This window comes from Convolutriloba macropyga, chromosome 9 (assembly GCF_964194025.1).
Source record: "Convolutriloba macropyga chromosome 9, txConMacr16.3, whole genome shotgun sequence".
Lineage (NCBI taxonomy): Eukaryota > Metazoa > Xenacoelomorpha > Acoela > Convolutidae > Convolutriloba > Convolutriloba macropyga.
In genome coordinates, this window is record NC_134476.1 from 11,940,546 (window position 1) to 11,963,557 (window position 23,012).

The 23,012-nt window shown below is 34.6% G+C and overlaps 1 protein-coding gene across 1 annotated transcript in view; it reads right to left on the bottom strand.

Moving 5' to 3' along the window:
* Positions 1–23,012, bottom strand: part of LOC142345603 (transmembrane emp24 domain-containing protein 2-like) — a 106,045-nt gene that overhangs the window by 70,343 nt on the left and 12,690 nt on the right. The gene's annotated exons all lie outside the window — the stretch shown is intronic.

Genomic DNA, 23,012 nt, shown 5'->3' on the forward strand with positions numbered 1-23,012 from the left:
TATGAATGTTTAAAAGAAATATTTTGATTAAACGAGCAAGTAATTAATACAGCTCAATTCTACGATACATAGATCCATCATCCGGTCGGTAGATACGAGCATAAACAAATTCGGTCAAATACAGAGTTGGGATCAACATCGACAGAGAAGTGACAACTGAGTAGAATATCCGACGATTCCTTTCACTCAGAATTATTTGTGCTTGAGCTCCTAATTAAATCGTCCAATCCAAATCATTTGCGGACATGAACAACTCAAACTCTAACAGAGTATACTCTACGTGGATATTTTTAGGAGAATATGGGGACAATTTCTGCTTTTTTTACCCCCCCCCCCACCTTCCCCTTTCACACAAAGTACGTCGTGCGCCCACCGGCAATACCCCGGGTCAAAGATTTTCCCCAAAAAACAACGGAGAAAAGAGTGCAAAGAGTGTAAAAATTGAAAAAAAAAACACCTATTTTTTCCGCTTTGGTTAAATTAAAACACTAGAAACCAAAAATAATTAACTTGGTTAACAAAACAGTGATTGTCAATAAAACAGATCAACAGTTTATGAATCGCATTTCGTCGGCATTTTTTTTATTTTTCACATGTAAAATGTATGTTTTTATTCTCCCCACTTTGGTCAGGTAAGAATAAAAAATACTAGAACTGCACATTGATAAGTCTCCCTTTTGTTGCAATCGTTTTGGCGGCTTATCATTAAAGGACCAATCTCGACTCTTCTGATTCTGAATTTGTTAAATCTGGCCATAAAGAGCGTGTCAAAATCATTGAGGCAGACCCCTTGATCATATCTGTCGACAATGATGGAAGAGTGTAGTTATAAGAATGTAATTTTAATGAATAAGATTGGAAGAGTGTTAAAAACACTCCTATTAATTACACTTCTTTTACTCTTTTTTACTACACTTTTTCTCTCTTATCACTACTTTTTTAAATATTTTAAATATTTTTTTTACAGTCTTCTACTCTCAATTTTGAAATTACACTTTTATAAACTGCACTATTCCACCCTTAATTGAGAGGACAAATAGGGAAGAAATTTTTTTATTTAAACAACGGAATGAAGATGGAAATTTTCTTATTTTTACCTTCTTTCCCTTGATAAAAACCGATGAAAAAAGCAGTAATTAACTGTCGGACACATCTCAAAGTCTTGTTAAAAAACCAACATTAGAGAGTCATAACGGTGGAAAAGAGAGTGTGATTTTTTACCAGTCCACTCTAAATTACACTCTGTAATTAACAACGGTGTATGAATGCGAAAAATTGATACTAAGCATAATGGTGGAAAAAATAGTAAAATTTTTCTACCCAAATGTACGCTCTTTGCAAATATTGTAAAGACGATGAAGAAAATAGTTCAAATACAGTGTATTTTTCTACACTCTGCTACTCTTTTCACCGCTAAATAGGAGTAACGATTTACACCGTTAGCGCCCCTAATTAGGAGTGGACTAAGGGTGAAACTCCGGCCCGGAACAAAACCATATCACCTATTATATAACATTAGGTATTAATAAAGTAATTACTTCCTGCGAACAATATCCCCACTATGGGGGCATAAAGGAAAAAGATTAAAAAATCCACTGTTCCTTTTTTGCCGGAGAAGAGGATGTGGGGGCTTTTTAATGAAAAAAAATAAGAGCTCCTGTAGGATAGAAAAAAAACTGATTATAAAAGTTCAATCTTGTAATAAACTGTTAAAAACTTTATCGACCACAAACAATTTATTAAGCAATTTAAATTTATCGAGATAAACTTATGAAAACATGTTTTCTTCCAATGACAATCCCGTCACATGCAACATTTTAATATTTAAGAGATCAACTACGCCGACAATTTTATCAAATAAGGTTTTTTTGAAAATAAACTTAAACTTTATTTGAGTTTTCCTTATTTCTTAAAATCTTATTTATCTCTAATTTAATTCTCAAAACTGTCTGTCAATCAATAAATATAGACAAAATTTTCGACATTTATCTCAAAATTAAGGCCTTTTTTCTGTTTTTAATGGTACTTTGACCAAAATGAATTATAGTTTAGTACCGGGCATGTCTATTTGCAAACTAATATACATATATCAGTACTCTGTGAGTCCAAAAACAAGTTTTGAAAGACTTGCAAATCAGGGTTAAGATTTAGGCAAAAAGTAGTTGTTCCATTTTCTTTAGAATAGACGGAATATTTATGTGAGGCTGACCTTCTTTCTCCAGACTAAATTGCAAAATTTTATAGAAATCCTAGAAAACAGGTAGTATATGAAATCTATTGAAACTCTAGTTTCAACGACCTAACATTGAATTGTTTTGTTCAGAAAATTAGACGCCTGAAATTTTCAAAAAATTAATGACGATACTGATACCACTGCTTGGGGTAAACAAATTGGTTTATTAATTTCAGTTTCTTTTTCTAAACAATGGCGTTCAAAAAACATTTTCCCACTAAGCCAGATGCATCATTCAGTTGAAATAGAAAACAAAAAAGAATAATTGAGGTCAATGTTTTAATTAAAAATTTCATTTAGTTTTTGAAAGTAAGCCTTTCATTTTAAAAAACATGCCTATTAGAACATGACAAAAGAAAATAAGTTAGGAGAATATATATTATGCAAAAAATTGAACGCACGATCATGTGAAAGGTCACACGAAATTATCATTTGACGCTGATTTGAAACGTTGTGAATCAAGCAAAACATTTTTTAGTTTCATGGGGATTAACAATCACAGGGATGTGTGTACCATTGAAAAAAACCTATAGACTAAAAAAACAGAAAACAACAAATCACCATTTTTGTTTTAGTCCCAAGATCTTAGTCCCAATTCCAGTTTTTAAGCTCCGCTCAGTCATTGTTACTAAATTTTAAATTTTGTTTTGTGCTCAGTTTTCATCAAAAGATTTGAAAATTTGTTTTCAAGAAACAATTATATATTACTCCGCAGTAAAAATATTATTACGCAGAGTTCAATAAACCTATAAAGATTCTATATTTTGTTTTTTTATGCGTTAAGATACTTTATGCTTCATTGGTATTGCAATTTTTTAGACCCTTTCTCCAGCTCATTAAAATATAAAAACTTTGTTCAACCAAGAAATAGTAGCCAGTTGGAAAAATTCTGTGGAAATTTTTTAAAATTTTGATCTTTATATCTTTCAACTGTGTTTATAATTTTCATAATGAATTTAGCGTCCTTACTGTTTGCTTCAACAGCAAATTATTATGCCAGCTAATTATTCAACAGCAAATTATTATCCCAGCTAATTTTATGTCATCTCTCCGGTTTAATTGAAGAAATTACACAATTGTCCAGAAAAATTTTTGAAATCAATTTTGTCTCTATGTGCCTCTTTATTTTCTGGCTGAAACTTACCAATCTTCCATTAGCAAATCTGCACAGGTATTTTTTTCAAATTGGTGCCACAAGAAAAATTCATTCATTTTTGAGCGTTAAGCTGATTATTATTTTTAAAAAAAAACTCAATCATTTTTAAGTTTCATCATTTTTCTGTACTTGTCTGGCTGCATTAACATATTTCCATTGAAGTGGAACATATAGGAATTGAGTTGGAAACAGCCGTTAAGCTTTAGCAACCGCCATCAATGAAAACTGCCATTAAACGTCAGAACTTAGTCCTCAAGAAGAGTTCTCATTTTTCAACTTTTTTTTTAGGTTGTTCATAATTGGGCTCTTTGTTTGTTTGGGCTGTTCAAGAGTAATAACTCGCAACTGAACAAATAATTATAGAAATTTGTCTACAAAATCTTCAAATATTTTTGAAAACTAATGCTTTTGAAGAGTCTCTATTTTCTGCTTTTGTGTGATGTGTATATGCATAGAAACTGCAGTTTTTGATTTTGTGAGATGAAAAAAAGTTTTTGATGTTTGGAATCAGGAAAGAATAGAAATCGGAAAAAATAACGAATAACGTTTCAGGATCGATTATTTTTTTTAAAATCATTAATTCCAGTTGTTTTTACATAGTATCAGTAAAAACAGAATTTAACAAGATGAATGGTTTGCAATCAAATTAAATGAATATCTAATAAATTAATATCAATATTTGGTCTAATGTTACCGGTGAAAGTTAATAATGAAACTTTTCATGCAATGCACTATGTGAGCCTTTTTGTTGCTGGTTTAATCCCAAGTTCAAAACGCATTTGCAAAATTTCTTAGAAAAACTTTGAAACTTTGAATGAAACCAGTAAATTTATAACAAGAATCAAAGCATTTCTGGCTATTTTTACGACAATTCAACTTGAGATGTTTGAATAAAACTTAGAAACGCCGTAGAAAATATTTCAATATGATATATCGATAATTTTTTGTATTGATTTTTTGTCGTTTTTTTGTCTGTCCTCGGCAAAGAAAATTTAAACAGGAAGTAGTAAAACTCCTCTGTCACATGCACAATGAATCCGCTTGAGATGTCGCCAAAGACGCTAGTGAAAATGGTAAACGCACCAAAATATTGAAATTTTATTGATGGCCAATGAGAACTGAGAAACTTCAAATACTGTTTTCTGATTTGCTGATTGCTTAACAGTTTTTTAAATCATTCATTTCAGTTGTTCCTGCATAGTATCATTAAAAATTTAATATCACAACATGAATGTCTTATAATCAAATTAAATGAATATCTGATGGGTTAATATCAAAATTTGATCTAACTTTACCGGTCAAAGTTAATAATAGAATTTTTCATGCATTGCACTCTGTGAGCCCTTTTGTTGCTGGTTTAATCCCAAGTTCAAAACACAGTTACGAATTTTTTGAAACATTTTATTGTGAAACTTTGAAACTTCAAGAATTTTTTACGTGTCTAACTTGCGAAGTTTTACCAAGCACAATGAAAATCAAACATTTTCCCCTTGTTGTAAAGTAAGTAGTCAGAAAATGTACCAATGGGTGTTTTCTTCATTTGTTTTGTAAAAAAAACAAGCGATCTGATAAAGTTAACTTCTTTGTTTCAACCAACTAACTGCTATATTAACCAGCCTCAATTTTTTTCAGATTGATGAAGCGGTAGTATCGTTGTTATCTGATGAAGCGGTAGAATAGCTGTTATGTAAGATAAGCTGTGAAAAGTTGGTTGTTTTCAACACAAACTTTGTACATATTTTTGCGGTGAAATGCAGTGAAATTATGTAATTTCACCGCTATAGTAAGCGATGAACTTACAAAAAAATCACCGCATGTCACCCCCTTACAAAAGTTCGAACCTCCCACCTCCTGTATGTCATACACGTCTTCTTCCACTGCACCATCTTTCACTAACTTCGAGTATTTTTGTTTTAAATATAAATCAAATTCACTCTACTTTCTGTAAAACATGAGCGTTGAAAGATTTACAATTATTAGCAATGAAATTACATGTTTTAGCGGTGAAATGTGATATTTTGTAATTTCATCGCTTCCTCCAGTGGTGAAATAACATAAATTCAACACTTGGAAAAAATTTTCAAAAAGATGTAATATTAAAGGGCAGTTTTAAGGGGGGGGGGGCTAAATCTAACAATTCCTGCCTTACTCCCCATTATTTTAACCGCATTCACTGCTAAGCTCACACAATATTAACAATTTTTTTTCTAAGCGGTGAATTTATGTAACTTGATCGCAATCACCGCTTATCTCACATAATTTGGACATTTTTTTTTCAGAGCGGTGAATGTATGCAAATTCACAGCTAAATTAAGCGATGAAGTTATGTAATTTTACTGCTACCAGGCGATAAAGTTTTCTTTCACCGCATTCACCGCCTGATTTCAACGGCTTCACCGCTTATCTTACGAAATTTCCCGCATTCACCGCTTATCTTACAAAATTTCCCGCATTCACCGCTTATCTCACAAAATTTTGCGTTGAATGGCGGTAACACCTCGACCCGGGTAAAAAGTATTTCCAAATTTTTATTTCAATCTACAGATTTGCGTGGAGCAAAAAGGTGGAGCAAAGATCCGAAATCTGTGGATCAAAATTGGTTCTTCAGAATTAGTCTGTTTTCTTTGCGTCACTTTTCGAATTGAATAAGAATAGAAATAATCATGAATAAAAATGAATTAAGTATGAATTTGCTTATGCGATTGCAATAGCTGTTTTCATTTATTGCGAGAATTGCCAGTGGGTATCATATTTGACCACAAGGTAAGCTGATCACAAATGCGTGGGTTAATATGAAAATCCGTAGAAAAAAAAACACTTTTGAGCGAAACTAATCTGACATTTTTGTCATCAAACATGGCCAGACAAAACGTTTTCATGATGTGCCCTACAAGGTAAAGTTCTTGGCAGGTATTAAAAGGTGAAATAAATTAGCGAATCTTACTTCATAAAACTACTTTTGGATATCCCGCGCCAAAAAATATATTTTCTGGTTGATGCACAATTTTATGAACCGAATCAAAGAATCGCTGGCAATTTCCGACGACAATTTGACGATTTCCGACAATTTCTGACAATTTCCGACCATTTCCGACAATTTCCGACAATTTCAACGATTTTGTTGGAGATTGGAATAAATGTCAAAACCTCATGAAAATTTGGAATTGATATATTGATAATATTTTATGTCGTTTTTCGTCTGTCCTCTGCAAACCTGAAAAGTGCAATTATTGAGAATAAAGTAGTAAAACTCTATCCCATACACAATAACTCCACTTGAGATGTAAGTCTACTAAAAAAATGCCTTTGACAATTTTGTTCATGTTTATTTTCTGTCCTTTGCATATTAGAATGTATCGCTCAATAGCAATGGCCGCCGACACAAACACTTGGCTCCAGTAAGGATAGTATTCCCAGATACGACGCATCAACCCAGTGTATGACCGAAGTTCGTAATGACTGTTTTCAAAACCTCCGAACTCACCATAAACTCTATTTTTGGGGAAGTTTCACGCTATAACTTGGAAAAAGCATTTTTTTAGAAACTCTGTAAAAATTTGTCAATTAATGTTTCTATTTTAGTTTTCGCACACTTGCCGCCAGAATAATTGAATTTCTCAAATCAACTTGAGAAAAAGCCACATTTTAATGGGAAATGCCGGTGAAATCACTTTTCCTAGCAGGAAAATATAAAATAGGGAAATGCGGGCTTTAGAAAGATAATCAGGAATCTTAGGAGTTTTGGAGGAATAGTTGCACTGGGTTGATAATAATTACATTCTCCGCAAAAATTACTCGGTTTTCCAATCTTTTCCCCCGGTAGAAAATAAATTGAAAAAAAAATGGGATATTGTAAAATTTTTCTGAAAAGATGCACGGGGTTGGGTTTTGCATATTCTTTAGCAAATCAGATCTTGCCGCTACAAAAGCCTTGATAGTGGAATCTTATCTCTTTTGCAAAACAAAATTTGTCAAAATCATCTTTTTAAGCAAAAAGTTTAGAAAAATTGTTTTTTATTACAACAGAACTTTTGGGTTTATTGTAACACTAGTATTATATTTTGGCTCAAAATTTGTAGAGCATAGCCTTGCTACAACGTAGTCTTTCTAGGATATTTTCTCCACACAAACCAAAAGAACTCCATTATTGAGCACAATTTCTAAAAACGAGCTAAGTCTGTTCATGGCTGACTATGGTCTGGATGGGTCTGATCATGGCAACAATAAAAACTAGTCAAAAACGAGCAGGTATGAAAAACGAGCTAAAGTCTGATCATGGCAGATTATTGTCTGGATGGGTCTGATCATGACCAATTTTAGTCTGGATGGGTCTGATCATTAACGCACACCTCGACCTGGGTAGTGAAAGTTCTCAGACCCAGTCTGGTTATACGTATTCTCTTCTGAGAAAGTTGTGAGAATGTTTGAGTACATTTGTCTCTGATTCAAAAATCAACTTTTGTTCAGAACTTTTTTTGACGTCTGTCATTTTTGAAGATCATTCAAATATTATTTAGTTCTGTTGAACTCTTCAGTTTTCACAGTTTTCTGAATTAGAATCGCATATTAATCAAGTTTTATACCATTTCATTTGCGCTAATATACTTACAATTGTATAACAAATCGTAAAACCTTCGCGAAATTTATATACAAATTGTGATTTGAAACGAGAAAAACCAAACTGTATGTAATCTGGGAGCAACGAACTCAAACTTTAGATTGCTTATGATAAAAAATCTAATTGCTTCTTGAAAAAAATTTAAGGTCCTTTATATTATCATTGCTACCATATGCAGAACTTAAAAGTAATTGATAAAGTTCAGCTGTTGGCTTCAAGCTGTTCTTAATAACTCTCTGAAACTAAATCATTGACCCTATGGAGAACTACATGAAGGTTGTGGATGCGTATGGCTCAAAATGACTACTAATCAGTTGATCACACCAGTTGCCGTCCGAATGTCAAAACTGCTAGCTCTTTTGTCCGATCCTCTATGAGCATTTGCTAAATTTCAAAGAGGCTGTTTTCCTAGTTGCGTAAATGAAATTTAAAATTCATTTTTTGTAGTGTAAGTTTCTAGTATTGTATATTTATCTTCAAAAAAGGGTCGTTCTCCCATATCTTCTCACATTATCTGAGCTATTTTGATCTTCTGTCTAGGTCCGTTTCATACTCCATAGAAAATGGGCTCCAAAAGTGGACCAGGAGTGACTGCATCAATTCGAAGTCTCTTGTGGTGAACCCCTGGTTCAGACTGACTACAAATTTCCACCAAATATGAGACCTTTTCCGAAGAAATTTGCTACATCCAAGTTTTGGGGGACTTAAACTCCTCAGTAACCATTACCTGAAGCAAGGGAAAGATGAGTTTCTTTATCCAAAAGTAATTCAGAGACATGTCTTTGCGGTCTGTAGCGATCTTTTGTGCCACTCCTTCGATGTGTTATAGAAGCGCTGAGTAGAAGGTCCACCGTACGTTTTGTTGAATCAAGAGGGAGTCTGCTATGGTCCTTGTCTGGTTAAAAGTCTTTCCGGTAATTGAGCTTCATTGTCCGGTTAGCACAAACTGAATTATTTCCATTTTCGCTCAAAATCAAGTCCTGACATCCAGGTCTTGATACATCATGGCCATCGAAAGCACATCTTTTGAGAAATCGAGGCACTTTCTAGATAATCTTCACTGTTAGCCAACCAGTTAAACAAGCATATGAAATTCACCTCGGTCTCATATTTTTTACAGTCAGTAGATGAATGTCCAAGTATGTTCATTACTGTGTTTGTAAAAAAAGTTTTGCTTAGATGCATCTGGAAACAGGAACAGTCTTTTAGTATGGCTGATCTGTCTTCTTTTGTTTAACATTATCCACTTGCCGTTCACTGCAATCAAAGCAGTATTTTCCAAGATTCCTCAGTTCTTTCCTTAAACAAATGATTTTAAATTAAATCATTAAACAAATGATTTTAAATTAAATTTCACATGTTTAACTCTTTGATGTCCGCAGTCACAGTGATCCGTTTTTCGAGAATATGTTGCGATTTTGCATTTCCTACGCAAATTGAGAAGAAGTTTTCAGTAGAGATTAGCAGAGAGAAAGTGATGTTTTGTTTAAATGACAGTCGTTTCTTAGATGTCCGACGTAAAATATTAGAAAGAAGAATGAAGCAAGCTTGTCGTCTTCTTTTTCCATTGATCTGTCTTCGAATAATGATGAATTTTTTTCAGTGTAAAGAAAACCTGCTGAGACATTTTGATCAGGTAGTTTGTGGAGCTTGACATTCTATAGTGAAACTCTTCCCAATTGAGAATGGAGAATGGTTGTTGAATGTTGTTTTGCCTTTTAGTTTGCAGTAGGGGCCTTGCCTTGATCGATGTACCTATAATCTCCTTGCAGTCGCAGCTGTGACATCTGAACAAAGAAACATGCGTGATTGCCTTCAAAAATTTTCCAATTCTCCCGAGTTGTCGACACAAAGCATGTTGCCTTTAGACAAAAATGAGCAATTTCAGCTCAACATTTTGCAACTTATGGGCAAATTGTCAAATTCTTAAACCCAGGGTTCAATATCTTGCTGATATCCTCCAGCAAATGGTTGATCAGGGTTTCTGCCGTTTTTATTGATCTGCCTTGGCATCTGGCTTTGAAAGCAAAATTTAAGATTAGACCGATTTGACCAAAAAAAGGTGCTGCAAATGATTGCACTCTTTGCTGAATAAGCTCTCATTCCTTGACTGCGAATCTGGAGTTTGCGAACAATTATATGTCGCTTGATATGTCTCTCATGTTTGTTCAAGTTTTTTCTGAGGCTTCATTTTTACCTTGCTATTGTCCGATAGTTTTTTGTGTGCCTCGAGAGTGCAACCTGAATTTATTCATAGCAATGTAGACACGTGATTTGCACCAGAGACACAATTTCAAAGATTGCGTTTTTTTCCTGCGCAACAACTGTTTAAAAAGTGGGTTGTCATACGGCAATGAATACCCTTCATGTATCCATATCCGTATTTTAAATTAATTCATTGTTGTCAGTTCCATTTGAAGGGCGAATGCCATTTAAGTTCAGTTGCTATATACTTCCTCCCATTTTTAGCAGTTTGGTCTGTTCATTCCGTCTGTACCGGATATATATTCATTCACGTTGTAAACAAATCAAACTTTGCTTCCTTTATGTATGATTAAAACCTGAACAAACTTTCTTTCATAATTTGTATCATCATTAACTTTCATTCACCAATTTGCAGCGCTAACGCTCAGTCTAATTTAATTCTTGCAAACGCTTCTCATTTGAGCTTATTAGTTCAGTTAGAGTCAATCGCACCGCGATTGCCCAATCTAGAAAGTATCTAGTTGAAAGTAACAACTGAACCTGCCATTCGCGGCGCAAGTGCCTATCTCAGCTTGTGCGAGGCCATTTGCAATTCAATTGACTATACTCATTGTGTACGAGTATAACATGGCGCAGTCAGCAGCGGACTCAAAGAAAACACCACTTCATATAGAAGCATTTTGGGAGAAACCGACAGCAACACCTCCTCTGACGTGGATCAAATGGACGCAGATAGATTGCTACCGTACAATTTCACAATCGAGCATATGCCAGGTGCAAAGATGGGACTCGTTGACTACATTTCCAGAAACCCATTCGCCAGAGCTAAAAAGATATCTTCATACGACGAACATTTTGTTGTATCAACAATTTCAAAAATCCGTGATTCAATGAAACACCTAATTATAAATAGACAAACAGCAACTAAAAAATTTAAAAACATTTTAAAGTCAAATTTACCTTCACTAAAAGTAACACGACCATTCGCATCGCGATTAACCATATCACAAAGTGATAATTCACCTAATTGCAAGAAAGCATTTGCATCACAATTAACTGTTTCACCATTAAAAACTCCATTCGCTTCGCAATTAACACATGCTAATTCTAAAATTAATCCGTATTCTGTACATCCAATTGCGTCGCAAATGCCACCTAAAGTTACAAAATTACAATTTGTACCAAATCACCGTAAAGTAAATAATTCACATTCCATTAACAAATTCGCTGCAAAAGAGGTGCAAATATTAGACAGTAAAGAATGTGAACAATCTGAACAATTATCCCCAATGCAGCCCATTAATGGTAATAAGTCAAGTAATACACCTAATAACACTAAATGAAGCGCGAAAACACAAATCCCCAAGTATAAATACCACTTACACAAAAATCACTCGCTTTTTGCCCGAACTCTGCCTGCGAAACACTACTTTGTGAATAAACACAAAAAAACCTCTCATATCAAATAATTCAGTAAATAGTATCAAAACGATGTCAAAGGCCTAAGCAACCCGCTCTAAATCGACCCCTACTAAGGCGAGAGTAACTTTCTCCGACACGACACCTTCAACACTCGAATCCAATGCAACAACTCATACAGAAACCCCAACTGGTAGTATGATAGACGAGGCCGACGACATGATGTTTACTGAGACACTCAATAAAGTGTTCAGTATGAAGTTTCTGGCAATACTGACTGGAAACGACGCGATACTGAAAGAAGTGAGGGACTGTGTGATTAGAAATGATGCGGAACGATTGCAAGAGATCAGTCCTTATCTCTTCATATTGGAGAGATCTAAGCGTGAAACACGGGTGTGTCTGCTTAGATGAGAGAATTGCGATTCCAAAATCAATTAAGGATGCGGTGTTGGAAGATATTCATTCCACACATCCAGGCAGTTTCGCTATGCTCTCTTTAGCCCAAAATATCTGGTGGCCCTACATCCACAGAGACATACTGGCAAAGGCCAGTGAGTGCAAAGCTTGCACGGAAATTGGTAAGAACCTCAAATCAGTGATTCCGCACCGCAAATGGACACCTCTACCTAGATGTAGTGAAACAAATGACGAAATACAATTAGATTTTGGTGGTCCAATTTTAAATGAGAAAGGCATAGAACAATATTTTATTACAAGTATAGATAGATATTCTAAATACCCCACAGCAGAAATAGTAAATAATGCATCAGGTCCAAATGTAATCAAATTCTTAAATTATATATATCAACACGGAGTACCTAGAACTATTAGATTAGATCAAGCTAGATGTTTTACAGGAACAAAGTTTGAGACATTTTGTACAGAAAATAATATTACACCTATATATGCACCAGCAAATGACCATAGAGCAATCGGATTAGTAGAACGTATCATTCAAACAATTGAACGACAATTATCTTGCATGAAATCACAATTAAATAAAAAATTTAACTTAGAAAATTCTCTGAAAGCAATAATACAACGACTAAGAATATCAAAACAAAAAACAATAACAATCACACCATTTGAGGCATACTTCGTTAGAAAATGTAACACACCTATATCAAATATTACAACTAAATCTGATAGCAAAAATCTCAACTATAATGCAATAATTAATTATTATTTAGACGAAGATACAACCCCGGGCCGCTCCTACCTTACAGAAGAACAGTGGGCGGATACAGCTCTTTGTTCTGACACGGAAATTGAGTGAGTCATTTGCGCCGCAAGTACCCGCGCTAGAACAGAACAAGAGAAACGAAACGACGGGAAGATCGTTTCATAAAGCCAGATGTCGTTTACCGCGCAATTCCCTGCTCAGAACGTAGCGTGCAGGTGAAGTTGGCCCGCAAGATACACGAGAACCAACGCCAAAAGAAGAACTTGGATGGCTTCTATGAGGTATTAGCACCTGGCAGCACAGTGTGCAAAATAAGTCCTACGACGAGTGTCATCAAAGAACCCTACAAACAAGAAGTACGGGTTAGGAACTCTGACATCGCCACATTTGGGACGCGGGCTGAACGTGAAACGGAGCTAGCACAATACATAGAACGACGCCCAAAGAAAATAAACAAAAAAACTCTCGAACAAAAAGTTCAGCAACACAAACGAGATCTTTTTCGAAAAAATACTGGCGAGAAAAAGATAAAGCGCAATAGGAAACAAACAGATGATGTGAGTGTCGTTTCTTCGGGACGATCCTGCATATCTACAGCTAGCAATATTGCAAGATCATTGAAGATGAGAGTGCCAAAAAGAAACCCAAAATACGACGAGGCATTCCAAAATCGACCCGATCTCACACAAACACTAAATTTCAGTCCAATCGCGCCGCAAGTGGCATCGTCCGATACAGCAGGACCATCCGGGGCAAAAATAGCCTCATCAGTACAAAAACAGCCTACACCCATCTTGCGGAAAACTTCAAAACGCCAACTCACGGTCAGTGATACATCGGATTCCGACACGTCTTCTATTCGGAAAAGCAAGAGGACATTGAAGAAGAAGTCCCAAAAATCACAAACAATTGTCGAAAAAGTTCGTAACACAGAAGGCTACACTGATTATCAGGATGCTGGAGTTGTGGGAGAGTCAAATGAAGGAGCTGAGTATTCGGAAGACCAACCGAGGGAGATGACAGTTCTCCAGGCTGAAAATGCTGAAAATAGCGATAGCGAATGAACTTAGATAAAGCAAACTTTCATAAACTTTTATTTTACCTATTTTTTAATATTTTATTACTTAGTAACTGGTGAATATTTATTGATTTTCTGATTTTAATTAGTAATTTATTTTTCTCCAAGAGGGGGAAATGTCATACGGCAATGGATACCCTCATGTATCCATATCCGTATTTTAAATTAATTCATTGTTGTAAGTTCCATTTGAAGGGCGAATGCCATTTAAGTTCAGTTGCTATATACTTCCTCCCATTTTTAGCAGTTTAGTCTGTTCATTCCGTCTGTACCGGATATATATTCATTCACGTTGTAAACGAATCAAACTTTGCTTCCTTTATGTATGATTAGAACCTGAACAAACTTTCTTTCATAACTTGTATCATCATTAACTTTCATTCACCAATTTGCAGCGCTAACGCTCAGTCTAATTTAATTCTTGCAAACGCTTCTCATTTGAGCTTATTAGTTCAGTTAGAGTCAATCGCACCGCGATTGCCCAATCTAGAAAGTATCTAGTTGAAAGCAACAACTAAACCTGCCATTCGCGGCGCAAGTGCCTATCTCAATTTGTGCGAGGCCATTTGCAATTCAATTGACTATACTCATTGTGTACGAGTATAACATGGGTGATTGGTTTTCCCATTTTGCAATTGGTACTTATATACTCAGTAGAAAAAGTTACATTAGTTTACTTGGTAACTCAAAATAAGATTCAGTTAAAAATTAGTTATTTATTAACAACTAGTTAAAAACTTATTTATTAAAAAAAATTTTGTCTCGAGAAAAAGTACCAGATTTCGCTTGTTAATCTTTTTGATTTCCAGTTTTTTAGTTCATGTAACGTTTGCAATTCGTAGCTAACGGTATTTTGCCTAAAAAATATTTTTTCAAAACTGTAATCGAATCATAGTTTGTAGCTGGCGTTTGTTGTTGTTTTTATCAGGTCGTATCCTTGCTGAGACTATTCAAAATTTCTTTGCTTTATCTACTTTGGTCTATGGAGTACAAGCCTTAAAAAACTTTGTCTCTATTTGTGATCAGGGAACAGAAAATTTCGAAGTTTGACAATTATATGTTGTTTATCTGTTGTTCTTCGATTTTTGTACTTATTCTTCATCTGGCAAGTTTGTCTGTGTTCATTTTTTGTGGACCCGTTGTCCAAATAGATGAAAAAAATTTGCTTTTTACTTGGATTACTTCAAAATCACTGGATTTTTATTTAAAAATATTGAAAAATCGATCGAAAACCTCCTTGTTTGATCAATATTCATTGCTATTTTGATTAACAAATCTACATCTGTATTATTAATGCCCATGGATTGACGACCAGCAATCGTTTATAATTCCGACGTTCACGGCGTTTTGTTCACATGTATTTTATGTTCACAAATTCACTACGTATTTTTTTTCAAAGTGCTAGTCAATTGAATCCCATAAATAACTCATAGTAAATTGGAGAAAACTAAATAAATCAACATCGTATAGCCTGAAACCCAGTTTGAAAAACTTAATTAGATTTATTTGATGCTCTCTGTCACTCAATTTTACATCTGGTTTGTGCATTTCAAGGTTCGTGATATAATGAATTAGGTAAAAACGATTTCATGTCAACTTTATGCTCGTTTGTGACGCACGATTTGATTATTCGATTGTAAGCACTTTTGTTTGTAAGCACTCATGCACTCTCTTTTTGTTTTTCATAACTCATAATTCTACTCTGGGAATTTTTGAACGACCTGTAACCCGGGTTACAGGTCGTTCAAAAATCGGAGATTACAACCCTTATTTACGAAGAACAAAATGGAGCGAATGAGTTCGGAGAAAAGTGCGTGCAACCAAATAATCACTTCCTGCATACAGGGCCATGTATCTTTACCAAAATAGGTATATATCATAATGAAACTTCCCCCCATGGTCGAGCATGAGGTACACAAAAGTCTCTAATCTTCACCATCTTTCCACCCGCTCGTTCAACTCGAACAAACAATCTCTTCTTAGAAAACTTGCACTATTGTTATAAAAAAAACTCAAGTTGTTTTTTTTCTAATGTTAAACTTCGCTTCGGCTTGCTTTGCATTGCCCTTTAGATTGCTCTACATAATAAACATCGTTCTGAAGGGGAAAAAAATAAAATAAGCGTTTTCCAGACTTATTTTCGACATTTTTGCGGCTAATTTTAGCGTTTTCCGGACGAATTTTTGACATTTTTGGCTAAGTTTAGCGTTTTCTGGACTTAATTTTGACCTGCCAAGACCTGGATTTAGACTTGCAGGTCTTAGCCAAGACTTGAGTTCAGGCTTGCAATTCTTAGCCAAGATTTGAATTTAGACTTAAATGTCTTAGCCAAGACTTAAATTTAGACTTGCAAGTCTTGGCCAAGACCTGGATATAGACGTGCAAGTCTTAGCCAAGACTTGCATTTAGACTTGCAACTTTTCGCCAGCGCCAGGACTTGGATTTAACCCTGCAAATCTCTGCCAAGACTCTCACTTAGACTGGCACCTCTTGGCTAAGATGTGCATATAAACTGCCAAGTGTAAGAAAGTGACATGATCATAGCTCTGATAAAGTTCTGATATAAAACATGCATTTAGACGTGCCTATTACTGATATTGATGGACCGTTGGGTCCGGGAGTATTAAACTGAACAAATGCAGAACCAAATAAGAAAAAAATAAAAACCATAGCCAAATTTTAATTTAATTTGCTTAGCCGCGCAAACTGATTAGTTTAATCTTTCTTTTCATATTTTTGGCTTTTTTAAAATCCAAATAGACTAAAATGTCCAATGAACAGCACAACTAGCTGTTCAGTGTCAAAACTCCGTTCGCTTGTTATGATGAGATTTTGAAACAAAGTTTGAAACAAATAAAAGCGTATGTTTCTTCCTTTTTAGCGCTATTTTTAATTTTTTTGATTTCTTGTCGTTTTTTTCCAGGTGACATTATACAACCTGCATCATCTTCTTTTGTTTTACTAAGCAAATTAAATTAACCTAGCAAGCACAACATCTCATAATTTTGGTAACAGTTAACAGAAATAGCCACAGGTTTTGACAGCTAATGTTTAGTTTATTGTTGAAAACAGTATATTGATCAATATAAATGACATTTTGCGTGCAAACTTTTTCACAAAAATATATAAGCTTTGAGCAGTTATGTATTTGAGAATCATTTTGCAATCAGAAACCAATTTCAATCAATTTTTGTTATACTCTTAGATAGTGAGAGCACTGGTTGATTCTAGATGATGTTTAAACCACTAAAAGCCTACTAAATTAATTATTTCAAAAATCTTACGAATACGCAAAACCTATCAGACTTTGTCAACTATAGCATTATGGTAGGCTCAGGAAAATTTGTATTTCAAAGATCAAGGCAAATTTTGCGCAGATAATTTTTTTTTTGCTCCTCTTTCATAGCATCGGTAATCTAATTTTGCAAGTAAATTTATATCCTGTAAAAAAATGATTTGACTATTTGAGCAAAAACTATAGTAATTTTAAAGGTACCATAAACCACGATTATATCACAGTATTTCTCTTGGAGAAACAAATGGAAGAACAACTTGAAATAAGACAATAGTTTTACTTATCATTATTTTTCTGCCTTTGATGTTGATGTATGCATTTTAATTTTTTATCACTGATTTAAGCATTTTTCTCCGCCGCATCTTTTGATAACGCTTTAAAAGTGTTCCAATTTTTTGGTTCAGTGGAAAACAAACAAAAAGCCTGATTCCGAACCTATAAGTTCTGATAAGACACTCACAATTATTTTTTCCACATATAGCATCTGATCTGTGATTACTCATTAGTAATTGAGACTTAGTTATTTTTAATGAAAAAATTATTTAAAAATTTTTGAATTTGTTTTGTCTAAGACAATAACTCTTTGGATCTAAACCTCACAAAGTTTTTCTTCCAAAATCTGGCATGCTAAAGTATGAGAAGTTCATCTTCATATTTTTTTATGAAAAACAATTAAACTTCTGCTTGATTAAAAGTCACGAGAAGTGTATTTTACAATAGAGGTTGCTTTCAAAAGTTGTATTTATTATGCCAAACACTAAAGATGCGATGATTTTATTTCGATCTAACCTATTGGATACTTCAGTTTTAATTTCTAGGAAGTTTTATTTTTGATAATTTTAAACCATTTTGCAATCGAAGACAGTTTTTAATATTTGTTTTTGTTTTTTTTTTCAATCACTGGATTTCAGTGCTAGCTCGCATTTGATGATGGTTTAACCACTAAACGACAACTTATTACCTCAATTAGTTAAAAAAACAAAAATTTGCAAAATGTGTCAAGTGTCAGATGCTATAAACTATAGCATTGTAGTCTTAGAACAAATTAGTTGACTAGGGTTATGGCAGATTTTTTTGTTTAATTGTAATTGCATACACGATCTGATTCACTCTTACCAATTGTCTCACCAATTCTTTGTGGATCAATGCAAAATGTAACAGCTGGTTGTATGACATTTTTAGCTGAGCAATGCAATTTCTAAAATGTGATGTTTGGAAAATTTGAAATTCGATCTAAGACTTTTTAAGATCTAATACGACAAAAAATCGCAAAATACTGAGTATTGGCCACTAAAGGAGTTGCACCAATTTTCTGTTGGTTGGCTTTTCGAGGTGTCAACGCTGATGAATATAAGATCTTCGGTTCATAGTGGTCGATGCGTCTGACCACGATGATTTGAAGCGCACACTCAGACTGCGATAAAAAAAATACCACTAACCAGTAAGAGATGAAAAAAACTGTTATAATGTTAGTACACATTTCTGACTCTATGGAGTAGCTTATACAGCTTTTTACACCAAGCGTCTCGATCTACAGTTGATTAAAAAGGGACCGGCATATGCTGTCAGCTGGACCTCTTGGTTCTGATCATAGCCATCCAACTTTAGATGAATCTCTGATCAGAACGCTGCTTTATTGTTGCCTCTTGGTAGAGCCAACACCTCTCAGTAGAAAAAGAAACAAAAAATAATGAACTCGAAATGGTCTCTGATCAGACCCATTTGCATTAGAAATCGTAACTGAGCAGACCCTGTTGCGCTTGGAGCCATTTATGATCAAACTCAAGCGCGCTAGAAAACGGTTATGATCAGAATCAAGTGAGCACGAAATGTTTAGCATCAGAATCAAGGCGCACGAAATCGGTTATGATAAGACTTGAGTTTGCTGAAATCCACCTTTGATGGGACTCAAATGCGCTCACAATTGCCCTGTAATTTCGAGCGCAAAATGGTCAGGTGTGCGCTCCAAATAGTCTGATCAAGAGGATTTCGAGCAAACACCTCAATCTGGTATCCACCGCCACAAGACGCGGGTGCTTTGCAGCGAAGTTTTCCCCGCCTTTCACTGCGAATAGTTAATTATTTTTGGGATCTTTTCCGTTTGTGCCCCCCGCAGCTTAGTGAGGGGTGCACAAACGGAAAAGATCCTATTTTTGTTTCAACAAAATCTCGACCCGGGTAATGGCTGAAATTATTTTTTATGTACAGCAAACTTAATTGAAAACAAACTTTTCTAGCTAATGAGAGAAATTGAAGAGATTGTTTGTGATCTTGATTACCATTGCTGAAACAAAACACATGAAACATCTAGAAAGGTCAAAATTAAAACTAGTATCAGATTTCACAATTTGCAAAGAGTATAAGTTGATGCGAACAACTGAATCGATTCTGTCTCCAGGTCCGATCTATACTCGGCAAAAGTCAACTCAATTTAGCCATATCAAATTGGCAACTGTGAAATCTATTTTTAAGCTGTCTAACATGAATGAAGAAATTAAGTTACTTTTCAAGCAAGGTACAAGGCTACATAGATAAAATAGATAGATCTTTTCAAAAACTATATTATTATTTTTTTTTTACTGAATCAGTGAAAGATGCAAACTCAAATCAAACATTTCACAGCTATTCTCAAAATTGTTTTTGCTCAAAACTCAAACTAAACCAGACTATTTTCTGCGTTTTTTTTTCTGATGGGGCGATATGTTTTCTAAAGTATGAATTTTTTCGTTTCATTTTGACATAAAACAAAGATTTGATAACGGAGGTTTCATCCATTGGTTCTAAAAGTTCAGCTTCATTTTTGAAAAACAGGGCATTAATTGTATTAAAAATAAAGATATGCGTTTGACTATTAGAAAATTCCCAAAATAAAAAAAGGTTCCAAATGAAATTGGGTACTTGATAAATTCGGTTTTGGATTATCTTTAGGTTAAAAAATAAAAAAAAAGTCTTTGCTAAACATCCACCTCCCAAATATTTGTTTCGCACCTATTTTTATAAAACGAATTAAATTTTTTGATTGTACATTTTTCCCGACAGCAAGTTACTATATATGGCAGGAAGGACAACAATTGTAAGCAACTTGTCATACCTCCGATGAAGATAGTTTCAATTGCCAACGGTAAAACGGCGACCATCAGAATTAATTTTACGTTTGACTGCGGAAAAAATCAAAACAAAAATTGAGAAAATAAAAAAATAAAAAAGATGAAAGGAATGAGCATTTACATGCTTAAAATTGCTCTACCAGCAACAATGGTTTGCAACAATTTACAAGCATTATCATATTTTGCCTGAATTTTGACGTACACGATTCATTTTGACGTCACGCTATGTGGTAATGTTGATACATATATAGACGCTACATTTCTTTTCCTCTAATATTTCCACTTCCTCGCTGTTGGCCTCTGCTTGATGTCCATGAACATGACGCCGTTTTTTTAATCTTGCTGCTGATTTTACTTAAATTTTAGACAACGCATTATTGGGCCGGTTGTCTTCTTTCAAATGCTACGAAGTAGCTTTCAGTATGTCAATGCCCAGTGAAATGCTCCAATATATCTACCGCCCTTTGTTTAGGTAATAAAAATCGATATTTGCTATAATGCAACATATTGTGTGTTCTGGTGAAGACTTCATTGAAAAAAATTTTAGTATGAAATCAATTCCAATTTTCGCTCCTGCTCGGTGCAATTTTTTTAAATTTACGTTTGCGTGTAATCGAGTTTTTTTTCGGCTAACGAACTTCTTTCACAGCCTATGTCTTCTCGAACAATTTCAAGTATTCCAAAATCAAGATTCGATAAAAGTCAATCTTAGGATTCTAGTCGAGACAGAATGTTAATCCTGCAAGATCTTGCAAGAGGATTTGCAGGAGGATGTTAATCTTGAAAGCATATTGCAAGATCTTGCAAGATTCTTGCAAAATTATGTTAATCTTGCAAGATCTTGCAAGATGCTTTCAAGATTAACATCCTCTTGCAAATCCTCTTGCTAGATCTTGCAAGATTAACATCGGAGAACCTGTTTTATTGAATCGTTCCTTGGTGTTGCTAGGAAGGCGTCTTAAAACAAGCACTCTCAAACGTTTCTTACCCTCACTATCAGAAACTCTGCAGTGTAGCTGAAGTAGTAGTACTGGCACTATTAGTAGTAGTTAGACAGAAAGTTTCATATGTACACTACTGGTGATAGCGTATTTAAAAGACTGGTTTCCAGAAAAGTGACTCAGTAACTGTTTTTATTTACTTAATATTGCATACGTCAGATCTTGCAAGAGGATGTTAATCTTGTAAGAAAGTCTTGCAAATTTTTGTTAATCTTGCAAAATCTTGCTGGAAAATCATGCAAAATTATGCATAATCTTGCAAGATCTTGCAACATTCTTGCAAGATTAACATATTGAATCGACTAGGGTAGGTCGATGACCAAAAGGCTGAAGTTATCAACGGCCTTTTTATTGTTTTTGTTAAGCTGGTGACTGTACCATGCGATATCTAGTGCTTCAGATAGTAGTGAGACATACAAAGAAAGAGCGAATTACGTCAACGAAGAGGAAGGTCTTAAAATAAGTAGAATCGTCAAGAGAAATTAAGTATCGAGTAGAGATACCTACCCAATACACATTGGTCAAAATTTTATCAGTTTAAACCATTTTTTATTTCAAGCAGACCGGAAAGTTCAACAAGGTCGATGATGGTGTCGTGAATCAACACAGGTTGATGTCCCAGACGGAAGCAATTTTGTCCAGACCAAATTATATAGTCTGGAAACATGGTAAAACCCACAAAAGTCTGAACATGAACGCACGAAAGTCTGGACAAGACGCCTGAAAGTTTAAACCAAGTCGTTTAATGAATGATTATTAATGCGCAACCAAAGCGTCATTTTGATCATCTGGTTATTATCTGTTTATCCTTAATCGCTTGAAGCTTTCATATGTTTTGTGTTCAATTTCCGTTGATGTCACGTGGCAACATAAATAAAATTGTGGATGTTGAAACTCCTCATTGTCAATTCGCGTATACAATTGTGTTTCATTCCCACGAAGTTCAAAAGTGTGACGTGTACCAAATTGTCTGAATTTATTTTCATTTGAGTTTTTTGGCATGGCTTTGTGTAAACATACTTTTGACCAAAATTGTAGTTGATTTTTAGTTAATTTCTCCCTTAACGCTGCCAGGTCTTAGCAGTTGGAATGTATAGCCTTCAATAAGATCAAACACACGCAAATGTTGTCTAAAGGAAATTGTTTTGAATAGACTTTTTGTTTAGTAAAATTTTGGATTAATTTTTAGCATTTTCGGAACATTTTTTTTCTAAAGCTTCTGAGTGTTTTTCTCCAGTTCCCAACTGATTATCAACTTTCATGCCATTGAGCCTAAAATCAGACAAAATGTTATAAGGTTGATAGAAAAAAGAGAATTAGGGTTCATTATGTCGAGTGTAAGCCAAGAATAGGGCTCTGAAATTTATCATGACATGGCTAATAGGTGTCATGGTCAAAACTCTGGCCAAGTTTTAAAATCATAATGAAATTACTCTGATTCAGTACTGATTTTAAATTACGCTCAGATTCGGGAAAAGATCACATCCATTTTCTATCTTCTCTCCCCTCCCCTCCCCCCCCCCCCCCCGAAAAAAATATGAATAAAAAACGAGGATGAATCTTATTAGCAACCATCCTAATAAATCCTATATTAGCACAAAAGGACCTGCTATGCTACAAATCACATTTTCAACTGAGACACCCCAGTTCGAGGTTTGTGATAGTTTCAAAGAAGCATCAAGAAAATTAGAAGTGTTCTTTATTAAAGTTTCAA